This window comes from Arachis hypogaea, chromosome 20 (genome assembly GCF_003086295.3).
Source record: "Arachis hypogaea cultivar Tifrunner chromosome 20, arahy.Tifrunner.gnm2.J5K5, whole genome shotgun sequence".
NCBI lineage: Eukaryota > Viridiplantae > Streptophyta > Magnoliopsida > Fabales > Fabaceae > Arachis > Arachis hypogaea.
In genome coordinates this window covers 28,678,103-28,693,790 of record NC_092055.1, presented here as the reverse complement: position 1 = coordinate 28,693,790, position 15,688 = coordinate 28,678,103, and the positions used below count along the sequence as shown (strand labels likewise).

The window sequence follows — 15,688 nt, the reverse complement described above, 5'->3', positions numbered from 1 at the left end:
TCAAAAGTTGAGCAAGCTTAGAGTGGAAGTCCAAACCTTCAGACAGAAGGAAGGTAAATCCCTCTATAAAGCTTGGGAAAGATACAAGCAACTGATCAGAAGGTGTCATTCTGACATGCTTTTAGAATGGAGTATCCTATGTATATTCTATGATGGTCTGTCTAAATTGTCCAAGATGTCATTGGACCACTCTACTGGTGGATCTCTTCATCTGAAGAAAATGCCTGCAGAAGCCCAGGAACTCATTGAAATGGTTGCAAATAACCAGTTCATGTATGCTTCTGAAAGAAATCCTGTGAATAATGGGATGACTCAGAAGAAAGGAGTTATTGAGATTGATACTCTGAATGCCATATTGGCTCAGAATAAAATATTGACTCAGCAAGTCAATATGATTTCTCAGAGTCTGACTGGAATGCAAGCTGCATCCAGCAGTACTAAAGAAGCTTCCTCTGAAGAAGAAGCCTATGACCTTGAGAATCCTGGAATGGAAGAAGTGAATTACATGGGAGAATCCTATGGAAACACTTACAATCCTTCATGGAGGAATCATCCTAATTTCTCATGGAAGGATCAGCAGAAGCCTAATCAAGGCTTCAATAATAATAATAATGGTGGGAGAAATAGGTTTGGCAATAGCAAGCCTTTTCCATCACCTTCTGAGCAACAGACAGAGAATTCTAAGCAGAGCTTCTTTTACTTAGAAACCATAATCTCTGATCTATCTAAGACCACTCTCAGTTTCATGACTGAAACAAGGTCCTCCATAAAAAATTTGGGGGTACAAGTGGGTCAACTGAGTAAAAAAGTTACTGAAATCCCTCCTAGTACTCTCCAAGCAATACAGAAGAGAATCCAAAGAGAGAGTGCAAGGCCATCAATATGTCCAACATGGCCGAACCTGTAGAGGAGGAAGAGGCAGTGATTTCCAGTGAGAAAGACCTTCCTGGACATCCACTGACCACTAAGGAGTTCCCTATTGAGGAACCAAAGGAATCTGAGGCTCATATAGAGACCATAGAGATTCCACTGAACTTACTGTTGCCATTCATGAGCTCTGATGAGTATTCTTCCTCTGAAGAGGATGAAGATATTATTGAAGAGCAAGTAGCTCAGTATCTAGGAGCAATCATGAAGCTGAATGCCAAGTTATTTGGTAATGAGACTTGGAAGGATGAAACTCCATTGCTCATTAAGGAACTGAATGCTTTGGTTCAACTGAAATTACCTCAGAAGAAACCGGATCCCAGAAAATTCTTAATACCCTGTACCATAGGCACCATGATCTTTAAGAAGGCTCTGTGTGACCTGGGGTCAGGAATAAACCTCATGCCACTCTCTGTAATGGAGAAACTAGGGATCTTTGAGGTACAAGCTGCTAAATTCTCACTAGAATTAGGAGACAAATCAAGGAAACAGGCTTATGGAGTTGTAGAGGATATCTTAGTGAAGGTTGAAGGCTTTTACATCCCTGCTAATTTCATAATCCTAGAAACTGGGAAGGATGAGGATGAATCCGTCATCCTTGGAAGATCCTTCCTAGCCATAGCAAGAGCTGTGATTGATGTGGACAGAGGAGAGTTAGTCCTTCAATTGAATGAGGACTACCTTGTGTTTAAGGCTCAAGGATCTTCTTCTGTAACCATGGAGAAGAAGTATGAAAAGCTTCTCTCAATACAGAGTCAAACAGAGCCCCCACACTCAACTTCTAAGTTTAGTGTTGGGAGGCCACCATTAAGCTCTGAGTCTCTGTGAAGCTCTCCAAGAGCTCACTGTCAAGCTATTGACATTAAAGAAGCGCTTATTGGGAGGCAACCCAATGTTATTTAATTATATTTATTTATATTCCATTGTCATTTTATGTTTTCTTTAGGTTGATGATCATGTGAAGTCATAAAAATAGCTGCAGAATTAAAGCAAAATAAAAAACAACATAAAAAATAGCACACCCTGGAGGACATGCTTACTGGTGTTTAAATGCCAGTAAGGATAGCAGAATGGGCGTTTAACGCCAGGAAAGGGTGTCTGGTGTCTGGCTGGTATTAAACGCCAGAAAGGGGCAGCAGACTGGCATTTAACGCCAGGAAAGATAGCAGAGCTGGCGTTAAACGCCAGAATTGGCACACAGAGAGCGTTTAAATGCCAGAATGGTGCAGGGAGCAGAATTCCTTGACACCTCAGGATCTGTGGACCCCACAGGATCTCCACCTATCCCACCTCTTCTTCTCTCCTCTTCACACCTTTCCATAACACTCTTCCTCAAATACCCTTGACCAATCACATCAATACCTCTTCCCCAAATACCATTCACCTATCAAATCCTACCCTTTTCCCCATATTCTCTTTACCAATCACTCCCATCCATCATAAAACCCCACCTACCTCACCATTCAAATTCAAACCATTTCCCTCCCAAACCCAACCCCTCTTACACGAATTCCCCCTCTCTCTTACCCTATAAATACCCCTCCTTACAACCTTCAATTTCACACCTCATACACATTTACCCCCTTGGCCGAAACCAACACTCCCCTTCATCTCCTCCATTTCTTTTTCTTCTACTCCTTTCTTTCTTCTTTTGCTCGAAGACGAGCAAACCTTTTAAGTTTGGTGTGAAAAAAGCTCTGCTTTTTGTTTTTCCATAACCATTAATGGCACCTAAGGCCGGAAAAACCTCTAGAAAGAGGAAAGGGAAGGCAATTGCTTCCACCTCCGAGTCATGGGAGATGTAGAGATTCATCTCACAAGCCCATCACTAAAAAGAGGATGGAGCAAACAAGAGAGCCCACTCATGGACCTCAACAAGAGGATGAGGAAATTCCTCATTAAGAAATCCCTGAGATGCCTCAAGGGATGCATTTTCCTCCACACAACTATTGGGAGCAACTCAACACTTCTTTAGGAGAATTGAGTTCTAACATGGGCCAACTAAGGATGGAGCACCAAGAGCACTCCATTATCCTCAATGAAATCAGAGAGGACCAAAAGGCCATGAGGGAGGAGCAACAAAGGCAATGAAGAGACATAGAGGAGCTCAAGCACTCCATAAGATCTTCAAGAGGAAGAACTAGCCGCCGTCACTAAGGTGGACCCGTTCTTTAATTTCCTTGTTCTTAGTTTTTTGTTTTTTCGAATTCTATGCTTTATGTTTTGTCTATGTTTGTGTCTTTATTACATGATCATTAGTGTCTAGTGTCTATGTCTTAAAGCTATGAATGTCCTATGAATCCTTCACCTTTCTTAAATGAAAAATGTTTTTAATTGCAAAAGAACAAGAAGTGCATGATTTCGAATTCTATCTTGAAATTAGTTTAATTATTTTGATGTGGTGGCAATACTTTTTGTTTTCTGGATGAATGCTTGAACAATGCATATTTTTGAATTTGTTGTTTATGAATGTTAAAATTGTTGGCTCTTGAAAGAATAATGAAAAAAAGAGAAATGTTATTGATAATCTAAAAAATCATAAAATTGATTCTTGAAGCAAGAAAAAGCAGTGAAAAACACAAAGCTTGCGAAAAAAAAGAAAAAAAATGGCGAAAAAAATAATAAAGAAAAAGAAAAAAGAATAAGAAAAAGCAAGCAGAAAAAGCCAATAACCCTTTAAACCAAAAGGCAAGGGTAAAAAGGATCCAAGGCTTTGAGCATTAATGGATAGGAGGGCCCAAGGAATAAAATCCTGGCCTAAGCGGTTAAACCAAGCTGTCCCTAACCATGTGCTTGTGGCGTGAAGGTGTCAAGTGAAAAGCTTGAGACTGAACGGTTAAAGTCGTGGTCCAAAGCAAAAAGAGTGTGCTTAAGAGCTCTGAGCACCTCTAACTGGGGACTCTAGCAAAGCTGAGTCATAATCTGAAAAGGTTCACCCAGTTATGTGTCTGTGGCATTTATGTATTCAGTGGTAATATTGGAAAATAAAATGCTTAGGGTCACAGCCAAGTCTCATAAAATAGCTGTGTTCAAGAATCAACATACTGAACTAGGAGAATCAATAACACTATCTGAATTCTGAGTTCCTATGGAAGCCAATCATTCTGAACTTCAAAGGATAAAGTGAGATGCCAAAACTGTTCAGAAGCAAAAAGCTACTAGCCCTGCTCATCTAATTGAAACTAATCTTCATTGATATTTTTGAAATTTATTGTATTTTCTCTTCTTTTTATCCTATTTTGTTTTTAGTTTCTTGGGAACAAGCAACAATTTAAGTTTGGTATTGTGATGAGCAGATAATTTATACCCTTTTTGGCATTGTTTTTACATAGTTTTTAGTATGTTTTAGTTACTTTTTATTATATTTTTATTAGTTTTTATGCAAAAATCACATTTCTGGACTTTACTATGAGTTTGTGTATTTTTCTGTAATTTCAGGTATTTTCTGGCTGAAATTGAGGGACCTGAGCAAAAATCTGATTCAGAGGCTGAAAAAGGACTGCAGATGCTGTTGGATTTTGACCCTCTTGCACTCGATGTGGATTTTCTAGAGCTACAGAGGCCCAATTGGCATGTTCTCAATTGAGTTGGAAAGTAGACATCTTGGGCTTTTCAGAAATATATAATAGTCTATGCTTTGCCCGAGAATTGATGGCCCAAACTGGCGCTAAAATCCAGCCAAAAACTTTCTGGCATAAAACGCCAGAACTGGCACCAAAACTGGAGTAAAACGCCCAAACTGGCACCCAAGCTAGTGTTTAACTCCAAGAACAGCCTATGCACGTGTAAAGCTCAATGCTCAGCCCAAGCACACACCAAGTGGGCCCCAGAAGTGGATTTCTGCACTATCTGCACTTAGTTACTTATTTTCTGTAAACCTAAGTTACTAGTTTAGTATAAATAGCACTTTTTACTATTGTATTTGTATCTCTGGACGTTTAGTCCTTAGACTTGGACTTGGAGGCTGGACACACGGCCATGCCTAAACTATTTTCACTTATGTATTTTCTACGGTGGAATTTCTACACCCCATAGATTAAGGTGTGGAGCTCTACTATTCTTCATGAATTAATGCAATTACTACTGTTTTCTATTCAATCGCGCTTGATTCTATTCTAAGATACTCACTCGTACTTCAATATGGAGAATGATATGATTTGTGACACTCATCATTATTCTCAAACCTATGAACGCGTGCCTGACAAACACTTCCGTTCTATTTGAGCTCAACGTAGTCATTGGGTGACAGCTTGAGTGCGTATCTCTTGGGTCTCTAATACACGGACCGAGTCCGTGAGATTAGGATCTTCGTGGTAGAGGCTAGAACCAATTGGCAGCCATTTCTGAGATCCGGAAAGTCTAAATCTTGTCTGTGGTATTCCGAGTAGGATCTGGGAAGGGATGACTGTGACGAGCTTCAAACTTGCGAATGTTGGGCGTAGTGACAGTGTGCAAAAGGACAAGGCTCCTATTCCGACGCTAGCGGGAACCGACAGATGATTAGCCGTGCGGTAGCTGTACTTGGTATTTTTCATCCGAGACGAGAAATCCGGACAGTTGATTAGCCGTGCAGAGATCGTACCTGGTATTTTTCATCCGAGAGGATCATACAGTTTGCCATGGAAGGGAGCACGCATGATTGGAAGAAGACAATAGGAAAGCAGAGGTTCAAAAGCAACAAAGCATCTCCAAACGCTTATCTGAAATTCCCACCAATGAATCACATAAGTATCTTTATTTTATTTTATATTTTATTTATCTTTTAATTATCAAAACCTCATAACCATTTGAAACCGCCTGACTGAGATTTACAAGATGACCATAGCTTGCTTCAAGACGACAATCTCCGTGGGATCGACCCTTACTCACGTAAGGTTTATTACTTGGACGACCCAATGCACTTGCTGGTTAGTTGTGTGGAGTTGTGAAAAGTGTGAATCACAATTTCGTGCACCAATTAGAAATTTTGATTTAAACTTTTATTTTATTTATAATTAGAAAAAGATATTATTTAGTTTTAGGAAATTTATTTTACAGTAATTAGGATTAGATATAAAAGGAAAAGAATCATCCCCTTCGGCTCTTTTCTCCTCTCTTCTACCTCATTCCGCACTTTACAGTGTTTCAGAATCCTAGTTTTCTCTCTGAACTATGAGCAACTAAACCTCCACTGTTAAGGTTAGGAGCTCTGTTTATTCTATGGATTAATACTATTACTTTTCTATTTTAATTCATGTATTGATTTCAATTTCAAGATTTGTTTTCGTTCTTTATCTTATGAATCTGGGTGGAATGGAAGTATGACCCTTATTCTATTTAAGTTCTTGTAAACCTTGGAAAAGCTCTTTACCTGAACAACAGCTTGAAAACAAATTCTCCTAAATTTATAATTATCTGGACTTAACGGGATACGTGACATATAATCCTCTTATATTTTGGTAATTAGGGTTTTTGTGGCATATAACTAGAATTGAACTTCATCCTCTAATTGGAATTAAGTAACTAAGGAATTGGGGGTTGATGAAGGTTAAAAGAGACTAAAAGGGTCTAAGGAATTAGGGTTTAGTCACATATAGTTTGCCATAAATGGAATCTTGCATGATTAAAATAATTAGTAAGAAAATTCAATCCGGAAGATAGATATCTCTGAAGCCTTAACTGTTTCTCCATATATATTTCACAACTTGTTTACTGTTTACTTTCTGATTCTCTGAATTACTGTTAATGCAATTGAGACCCAAACACTATTTTCTGTTTGTCTAAATAAGTAAATCATTCAATCATTGTTTCTTAGTCTATCAATCCTCGTGGGATCGACCCTCACTCACCTGAGGTATTACTTGGTACGACCCGGTGCACTTGCCGGTTAGTTTGTGGACTTTAAATTTCGCACCAAGTTTTTGGCGCCGTTGCCGGGGATTGACTGTGATTGACAAATATTAGTTGTTTGATTGCTTAGATTAGGCGTTTTAGCTTTAAATTTATTTAATTTTACACCTTAATTTTTTAATTTTTTTTAGCTTTATTTTTTCTTAATTTCTGAAATTAAGTTTGGTGTTACCTAGTTAATTTTGTTTTAATTTTTCTGTTTAATTTTCCTTGAAAATTTTGAAATTTTTAGCTTGATTTTTTATCATTATTTTTGAAAATTTTTAGCATTAAGTAGTAAGTGTTTTTATTTTATTATTTTACACAGGTTACCTCATTGGAAATTCTCTACACTTTAACGTAGAGAGTCCCATCTTTTCTTGTCTTCTATCCTTTTATGAGCAGGAACAGGGATAAGAAACCTCTTATAGGATTTGATCCTGAACCTGAAAGGACTTTAAGGCGGCGTTCGCAACAAGCAAGACTTTACAAGGCTACAGAGTCTACTATGGCTCGTAATCATGCTGCTAATGCCAATGTGGCAAATCCAATTGAGAACGAACAACCCAGAAGAGTGCTTGGCTCATACACTGCTCCCAATGTAGATCTTTATGGGAAAAGCATTGTGGTGCCTCCTATAGCTGCAAACAATTTTGAACTGAAGCCTTAGCTTGTCACTCTTGTGCAATAAAATTGCCAGTATCATGGACTTCCTCATGAAGACCCAAATCAATTTATCTCTGATTTCCTGCAGATTTGTGATATTGTGAAGACCAATGGAGTAAATCCTGATATGTACAAACTCATGCTCTTCCCATTTACTGTGAAGGATAGAGCAAAGCTGTGGTTGGATTCTCAACACAAGGAGAGTCTGGATACTTGGGATAAGGTTGTCACTGGATTTTTGACTAAATTTTTTCCACCTCAAAAGCTGACTAAACTAAGGGTGGAGGTTCAGACCTTCAGACAGAAAGATGGTGAGACCCTTTATGAAGCTTGGGAGAGATTCAAGCTATTGACTAGGCAATGCCCTTCGGACATGTTCTCTAGATGGACTCAGCTGGATATCTTTTATGAGGGCTTATGTGAAATGTCCAAGATGCGTTAGATAATTCTGCAAGTGGTTCTTTGCACATGAAGAAGACACCAGAGGAAACTACTGAGCTTATTGAGTTGGTTGCTAATAACCAATACTTATATTCCTCCAACAGGAATCCTGTAAACTCTGAGACCCCTCAGAAGAAAGGTGTTCTGGAAGTAGAAGCTCTTGATGCTATTATTGCTCAGAATAAAATTTTGAGTCAGCAGATGAATTTACTTACTCAACAACTGAGTGGGATGCAGGTTTCAGTTGTCAACACTCAGAATGCACCCCAAGAGGTCCTTTATGGCATGACATGTAACTCTATGCAAAATGAGAATTATGAATATGCTCAATCTTCTTCTGAACAGGTCAATTACATGGGGAATGCTCCTAGAAATCCCACTAATGATCCATACTCTAAGACTTACAATCAAGGGTGGAGAAATCACCCAAATTTTGGGTGGAGAGATCAACCTCAGAGGTCATAGAGTTTTCATAACAATTCTCAGGGCGGTTTCCAACAGAATAATCATAATAACTGCCAATTTCAATCTCATCAGCAACCACCTCCTCAGCAGGCAAATTCTCAGTCCCAACAGAACACTAAATGGGAGACAATGATGAATAATTTTATGCAGAAAACCAGAGCTTCTATTAGAAACTTAGAGGTGCAAATGGGCCAACTGAGCAAGCAAATACCTGAGAGGTCTCCAAGTACATTTCTTGGTGATACAGTGGTGAACCCAAGAGAAGATTGCAAAGTTATTCAATTGAGAAGTGGTAAAGTAGCTGGTTCTGAGACCAAGGTCAATGAGGAGCTAGTTGAAAAAGAAGCTCCAGAGGAGAAGAAGGAAGAAGTGGAGCATGCCCCTCCAAAGCGTGCAGACAATCCATTCCCAAACTCTTTTGACACTCATCCTACATTGCCAAAGGCTCTTGAATATGAGCCTAAAATGCCATACCCTCAAAGGCTTCAAAAGGCTTCCAAGGACAAGCAATTTTCTAGATTTTTAGAAGTCTTCAAGAAGCTGCAGATCAACATTCCTTTTGCAGAGGCTCCTGAGCAAATGCCTCTCTATGCTAAATTCATGAAAGAATTGTTGACTAACAAGAGAAATTGGAAGGAATAAGAAACAGTGGTGTTAACTAAGGAATATAGTGCTATTATTTAACATAACCTCCCTGAAAAGATGCAGGATCCAAGGAGCTTTGTAATTCCATGCACCATTGGAGATGTTACTATTTATAGAGATTTATGTGATCTTGGAGTTAGCATTAACCTCATGCCACTTTCAATGATGAAAAAGCTTCAAATTGAGGAGGTAAAACCCACTCGTATTTCTCTTCAACTTGCTGATCTTTCTATTAAATTTCCTATGGGTGTTGTTGAGGATTTACTTGTGAAAGTAGGACCATTTATTTTTCCTACTAATTTTGTTATATTGGATATGGAATAGGATGCAAAGTCCTCTATTATTCTTGGTAGACTCTTTTTAGCTATAGGTAAAGCTTTGATTGATGTGCAAAAGGGTGAATTAACCCCGAGGGTCAATGAAGAACAGGTGGTCCTTAATGTATTTGAAGCCCTCAAACACCCTAATGATTCTGAAGGGTGTATGAGAGTTGATGTTTTTAAACCACTTGTTCAAAAGGTACTGGAAGCTGAGGTACTTGATGATATTCTGGATCCTCTTTCTGAATATGAACTAGTTGAAGTTGATGATTCACCACCCCAGAAAGAGTTGGTGAACACGCCTAAAGCAGAGAAGGAAGTTCCTAAGCTTGAGCTAAAACCTTTGCTCCCTTCTCTGAAATATGTGTTCTTGGGTGAAAATGATTCATATCCAGTTATTATTAGCTCTTCCTTGAAGCCTAGAGAGGAAGAGGCGCTTATTACAGTGCTCAAGAGCCATAAAATAGCTCTTGGGTGGACCATTGGTGATTTAAAAGGGATTAGTCCAACCAAATGTATGCACAAGATCCTTCTTGAAGATGATGCTAAACCGGTTGTGCAACCACAGAGGAGGCTTAATCCAACTATGAAAGAGGTGGTCCAAAAAGAGGTAATGAAACTATGGGAAGCCGGCATTATATACCCTATTTCTGACAGCCCTTGGGTGAGCCCTGTGCAGGTAGTTCCCAAGAAAGGAGGAATGACAGTGATCAAGAATGAAAAGAATGAGCTGATTCCTACAAGAACCATCACAAGTTGGAGAATGTGCATAGAATACAGGAGGCTCAACACTGCTACAAGGAAGGATCACTTCCCCCTGCCTTTCATTGATCAGATGCTTGAGAGGTTAGCTGGTCATGCTTTTTATTATTTTCTAGATGGATATTCTAGATATAATCAAATTTCAGTGGACCCTTAAGATCAAGAGAAGACATCATTCACATGCCCTTTTGGAGTTTTTGCTTATAGGAGAATGCCATTTGGACTTTGTAATGCTCCAACAACTTTTTAGAGGTGTATGCTTTCAATTTTTTATGATATGGTTGAAAAGTTTATTGAGGTATTTATGGATGATTTTTCTATCTTTGGTAATTCTTTTGAATCCTGCCTTAAGCATTTATCTCTGGTCTTGAAACGGTGTCAAGAATCAAACCTTGTTTTAAATTGGGAAAAATGTCATTTTATGGTTACAGAAGGTATTGTTCTTGGACATCGGATTTCAAGCAAGGGAATTGAGGTTGATAGAGCTAAGGTGGAGGTAATTGAAAAATTTCCACCACCATCTAATGTTAAGGCAGTCAGGAGTTTCTTGGGTCATGCAGGATTTTATAGAAGATTTATAAAAGACTTTTCTAAAATTGCTAAACCATTGAGAAATCTATTAGTTACTGATGTTTCTTTTGTATTTGATGCTGAATGTCTGCATGCTTTTGAAACTCTGAAAGCAAACCTTACCTAGCTCCCATCATAGCTCCCCCTGATTGGGATTTACCATTTGAATTAATGTGTGATGCTAGTGATTATGCTATAGGAGCTGTCTTAGGACAGAGGCATGGCAAGCTTATACATGTCATTTACTATGCTAGCCATGTGTTAAATGATGCTCAAAAGAATTACACAATTACAGAAAAAAAATTATTAGCTATTGTGTATGCTGTTGATAAGTTTAGGTCCTATTTAATTGGTTCTAAGGTTATTGTTTATACTGATCATGCTGCTTTGAAGTACCTTCTAACCAAATATAACTCTAAACCAAGATTAATCAGATGGGAGATACTCCTTCAGGAGTTTGATATTGAGATAAAAGACAGGAAAGGGTTAGAAAATCAAGTAGCTGACCACCTTTCCAGAATTGAGCCTGAAGCAGGAGTACAGTCACCCATAGCTGTGGCTGAGACATTTCTGGATGAGCAACTATTCCTCATTCAGTAGGCTCCATGGTTTGCAGATATTGCAAATTACAAAGCCATGAATTTCATTCCTAAGGAGTACAGTAAACAACAAGTAAAGAAGCTATTAACTGATGCAAAGTACTATTTTTGGGAAGAACCATACCTTTTTAGAAGATGCTCAGATGGTATAATCTGGGGATGTGTTCCAGATGAGGAGACACAGCAGATTCTTTGGCACTGTTGATGAGCGGATAATTTATACGCTTTTGGCATTATTTTTACATAGTTTTTTAGTATGATTTAGTTAGTTTTTAGTATATTTTTATTAGTTTTTAATAAAAAATTACATTTCTAAACTTTACTATGAGTTTGTGTGTTTTTCTATGATTTCAAGTATTTTCTGGTTGAAATTGAGGGACTTGAGCAAAAATCAGATTCAGAGGTTGAAGAAGGACTGCAGATGCTGCTGGATTCTGACCTCCCTACACTCAAAGTGAATTTTCTGGAGCTACATAACTCCAAATGGTGCGCTGTCAATTGCGTTAGAAAGTAGACATCCAGGGCTTTCCAGCAATATAATAGTCCATACTTTGCCCAAGTTTAAACGACGCAAACTGGCGTTCAACGCCAGTTCCATGTTGCATTCTGGAGTTAAACGCCAGAAACAGGTTGCAAAGTGCAGTTAAATGCCAGAAACAGGTTACAAACTGGCGTTCAACTCCAAGAGAAGTCTCTACACGTGTAAAGCTCAATGCTCAGCCCAAGCACACACCAAGTGGGCCCCAGAAGTGAATTTCTGCATCATTTACTCATTTCTGTAAACCCTAGTAACTAGTCTGATATAAATAGGACCTTTTACTATTGTATTAGACATCTTTGATCAGTTTTATACTATCTTAGACCTTTATGGGGGCTAGCCACTCGGCCATGCCTGGACCTTGCTCTTATGTATTTTCAACGGTAGAGTTTCTACACACCATAGATTAAGGTGTGGAGCTCTGCTGTTCCTCATGAATTAATACAAAGTACTATCATTTTTCTATTCAATTCAAGCTTATTCCGATTCTAAGATATTCATTCGCACTTTAATATGAATGTGATGATTGTGACAGTCATCATTATTCTCAACCTATGAACGCGTGCCTGACAACCACTTCTGTTCTACCTTATTTATCTTTTAATTATTAAATCTCTATAATCAATTGAATCTGCCTGACTGAGATTTGCAAGATGACCTTAACTTGCTTCAAGCCGACAATCTCCGTGGGATCGACCCTTACTCACGTAAGGTTTATTACTTGGACGACCCAGTGCACTTGCTGGTTAGTTGTGCGAAGTTGTGACAAAGAACTAAGATTATGAACGTGCGTATTAAGTTTTTAGCGCCGTTACCAAGGAACGAACCGTCACGATTTTTGCGCACCAAGTTTTTGGCGCCGTTGCCGGGGATTGTTAGAGTTTGGACAACTGACGGTTCATCTTTTTGCTCAGATTAGGTAATTTGATTTTAATTTTAAGTTTTTGTTGTTATTTTTTTTTAATTTTCGAAAAATTTTCAAAGATTTTTAATATATATATATATATATATTTTTTTTTTCAAAAATATATTCTTCTTCAGAATTTTTAAGAAAGAATTCTAGAGTTTCATGAAGCATGTTGAAGCCTGGCTGGCTGTAAAGCCATGTCTAATTCATTTGGACTGAGGCTTCCACCTATCAGCATAGAATGAAATTGGATGAAGTATCAGCTATTGTATGCCCGATTTGTATGCTGAAGCTTGGCTGGCCATTGGCCATGTCTAGTGTTTTGGACTGGAGCTTTCGCTGAAAGCTTGGCTGGCTAGTAAGCCATGTCTAATTCTTGGACTGGAGCTTTAGACTAACATTGCAAGATTCCTGGAATTCCTATTAAAAATTTTGAAATCCTTATTTTACTTTTTTTCAAATAATTTTCGAAAAATACCAAAAAAAAAAATCTTATAAAATCATAAAAACCAAAAAAGTTAATTTGATGTTTCTTGCTTGAATCTTGTGTCAGTTTTTAAGTTTGGTGTCAATTGCATGTTTATCTCTTTCTTGCATTTTTCAAAAATCCATGCATTGCATTCTTCATGATCTTCAAGTTGTTCTTGGTAAGTCTTCTTGTTTGATCCTTAAAATTTATTGTTTTGTGTCTTTTCTTGTTTTCCATATGCATTTTCAATTTGTTAGTGTCTAAAGTTTGAAAATTTCTAAGTTTGGTTTCTTGCATGTTTTTCTTTTCTTCAAAATTTTCAAAAATAAGTTCTTGGTGTTCATCTTGACATTCAAAGTGTTCTTGGTGTTCATCTTGACATTCATAGTGTTCTTGCATGCATCATGTGTTTTGATCTAAAATTTTCATGCATTGTGTCTTTTTTTTTGTTTTTCTCTCTCATCATTAAAAAATTCAAAAATAAAAAAATATCTTTCCTTTTTTCTCTCATAAATTTTCGAAAATTTGAGTTGACTTTTTCAAAACTTTTTAAAATTTAGTTGTTTCTTATGAGTCAAATCAAATTTTCAATTTAAAAATTCTATCTTTTTCAAATCTTTTTCAAAAATTAAATCTTTTTCATTTTTCTTTTATGATTTTCGAAAATTTCAAATTGATTTTCAAAATCTTTTTCTTATTTTTATTTCATATTTTCAAAATTAATGCCAACAATTAATGTGATTGATTCAAAATTTTTAAGTTTGTTACTTGCCTAGTAAGAAAGGTGCAATCTTTAAACTCTAGAATAATACCTTTTTAGTTTCTTGTTAGTCAAGTAATCAACTTTGATTTCAAAAATCAAATCTTTTTAAATTTTTTTTCAAATCTTTTTCAAAATAAATGTCAATCACATCTTTTTCAAAATCAATTTCAAAATCTTCTCCAACTTCTTTTCTAACTTCTTATCTTTTCAAAAATTGATTTTCAAATCGTTTTCAATTAACTACTTGACTTTTTGTTTGATTTTAAAAGTTTACTATTTCAATCATATCTTTTTCAAAACTACCTAACTAATTCTATCTCTAATTTTCAAAAATCCTTTCCCTCTTTTTCAAAATTCCTTTTTAAATTAACTAATTATTTTAAATTTAATTTAATTTGATTCAATTTTCCTTTCTTAATTTTCGAACTTTAATTTTTATTTTTTATTTTAAATTCAATTTAAAAACAAAAATACTTTTATTTTAATTTATTTAATTTTTGAATTTCTCTTCTCCTCATCTCTTTCTAATTATTTATTCATCTACTAACACCCCTCTTTCACCCAAGATTTCGAACTCATTCCTCTCCCTTGTGTTTGGATTCTTATCTTTTCCTTCCTCCATTATTCTCTTCTTATACTTACATAAGGAATCTCTATACTGTGACATAGAGGATTCCTCTTGTTTTCTGTTTTCTTTTTTTTCATATGAGCAGGAACAAGGATAAGAACATTCTTGTTGAAGCTGACCCTGAACCTGAAAGGACTCTGAAGAGGAAGCTAAGGGAAGCTAAAGCACAACTCTCTGGAGAAAATCTGACAGAAATTTTCGAAAAAGAAGGAGACATGGCCGAAAATAATAACAATGCAAGGAAGATGCTTGGTGACTTTACTGCACCTAATTCCAATTTACATGGAAGAAGCATCTCAATCCCTGCCATTGGAGCAAACAATTTTGAGCTGAAACCTCAATTAGTTTCTCTGATGCAACAGAATTGCAAGTTTTATAGACTTCCATCCGAAGATCCCTTTCAGTTCTTAACTGAATTCTTGCAGATCTGTGATACTGTTAAGACCAATGGGGTTGATCCCGAGGTCTACAGGCTTATGCTTTTCCCATTTGCTGTAAGAGACAGAGCTAGAATATGGTTGGACTCTCAACCTAAAGACAGCCTGAACTCTTGGGATAAGCTGGTCACGGCTTTCTTAGCCAAGTTCTTTCCTCCTCAAAAGCTTAGCAAGCTTAGAGTGGATGTTCAAACCTTCAGACAGAAGGAAGGTGAATCCCTCTATGAAGCTTGGGAGAGATACAAGGAACTGACCAAAAAGTGTCCTTCTGATATACTTTCAGAATGGACCATCCTGGATATATTCTATGATGGTCTGTCTGAATTATCAAAGATGTCATTGGACCATTCTGCAGGTGGATCCATTCACCTAAAGAAAATGCCTGCAGAAGCTCAAGAACTCATTGACATGGTTGGAAATAACCAGTTCATGTACACTTCTGAAAGGAATCCTGTGAGTAATGGGACGCCTCAGAGGAAGGGAGTTCTTGAAATTGATACTCTGAATGCCATATTGGCTCAGAATAAAATATTAACTCAGCAAGTCAATATGATCTATCAGAGTCTGAATGGATTGAAGGAATCATCCAACAGTACTAAAGAGGCATCTTCTGAAGAAGAAGCTTATGATCCTGAGAACCCTGCAATAGCAGAGGTGAATTACATGGGTGAACCCTATGAAAA

General features: G+C 37.2%; 1 non-coding gene and 1 pseudogene across 1 annotated transcript; both read right to left on the bottom strand.

The window, feature by feature from the left end:
• Nucleotides 1-7,732: 7,732 nt before the first annotated feature.
• LOC112788720 (small nucleolar RNA R71) lies at nucleotides 7,733-7,834 on the bottom strand (annotated as a pseudogene).
• Nucleotides 7,835-15,176: 7,342 nt separating this feature from the next.
• On the bottom strand, nucleotides 15,177-15,284 carry LOC112788456 (small nucleolar RNA R71). Its single transcript, XR_003195818.1, has one exon. It is a non-coding gene; the product is annotated as a small nucleolar RNA R71 (small nucleolar RNA).
• Between the last annotated feature and the right edge of the window lie 404 nt (nucleotides 15,285-15,688).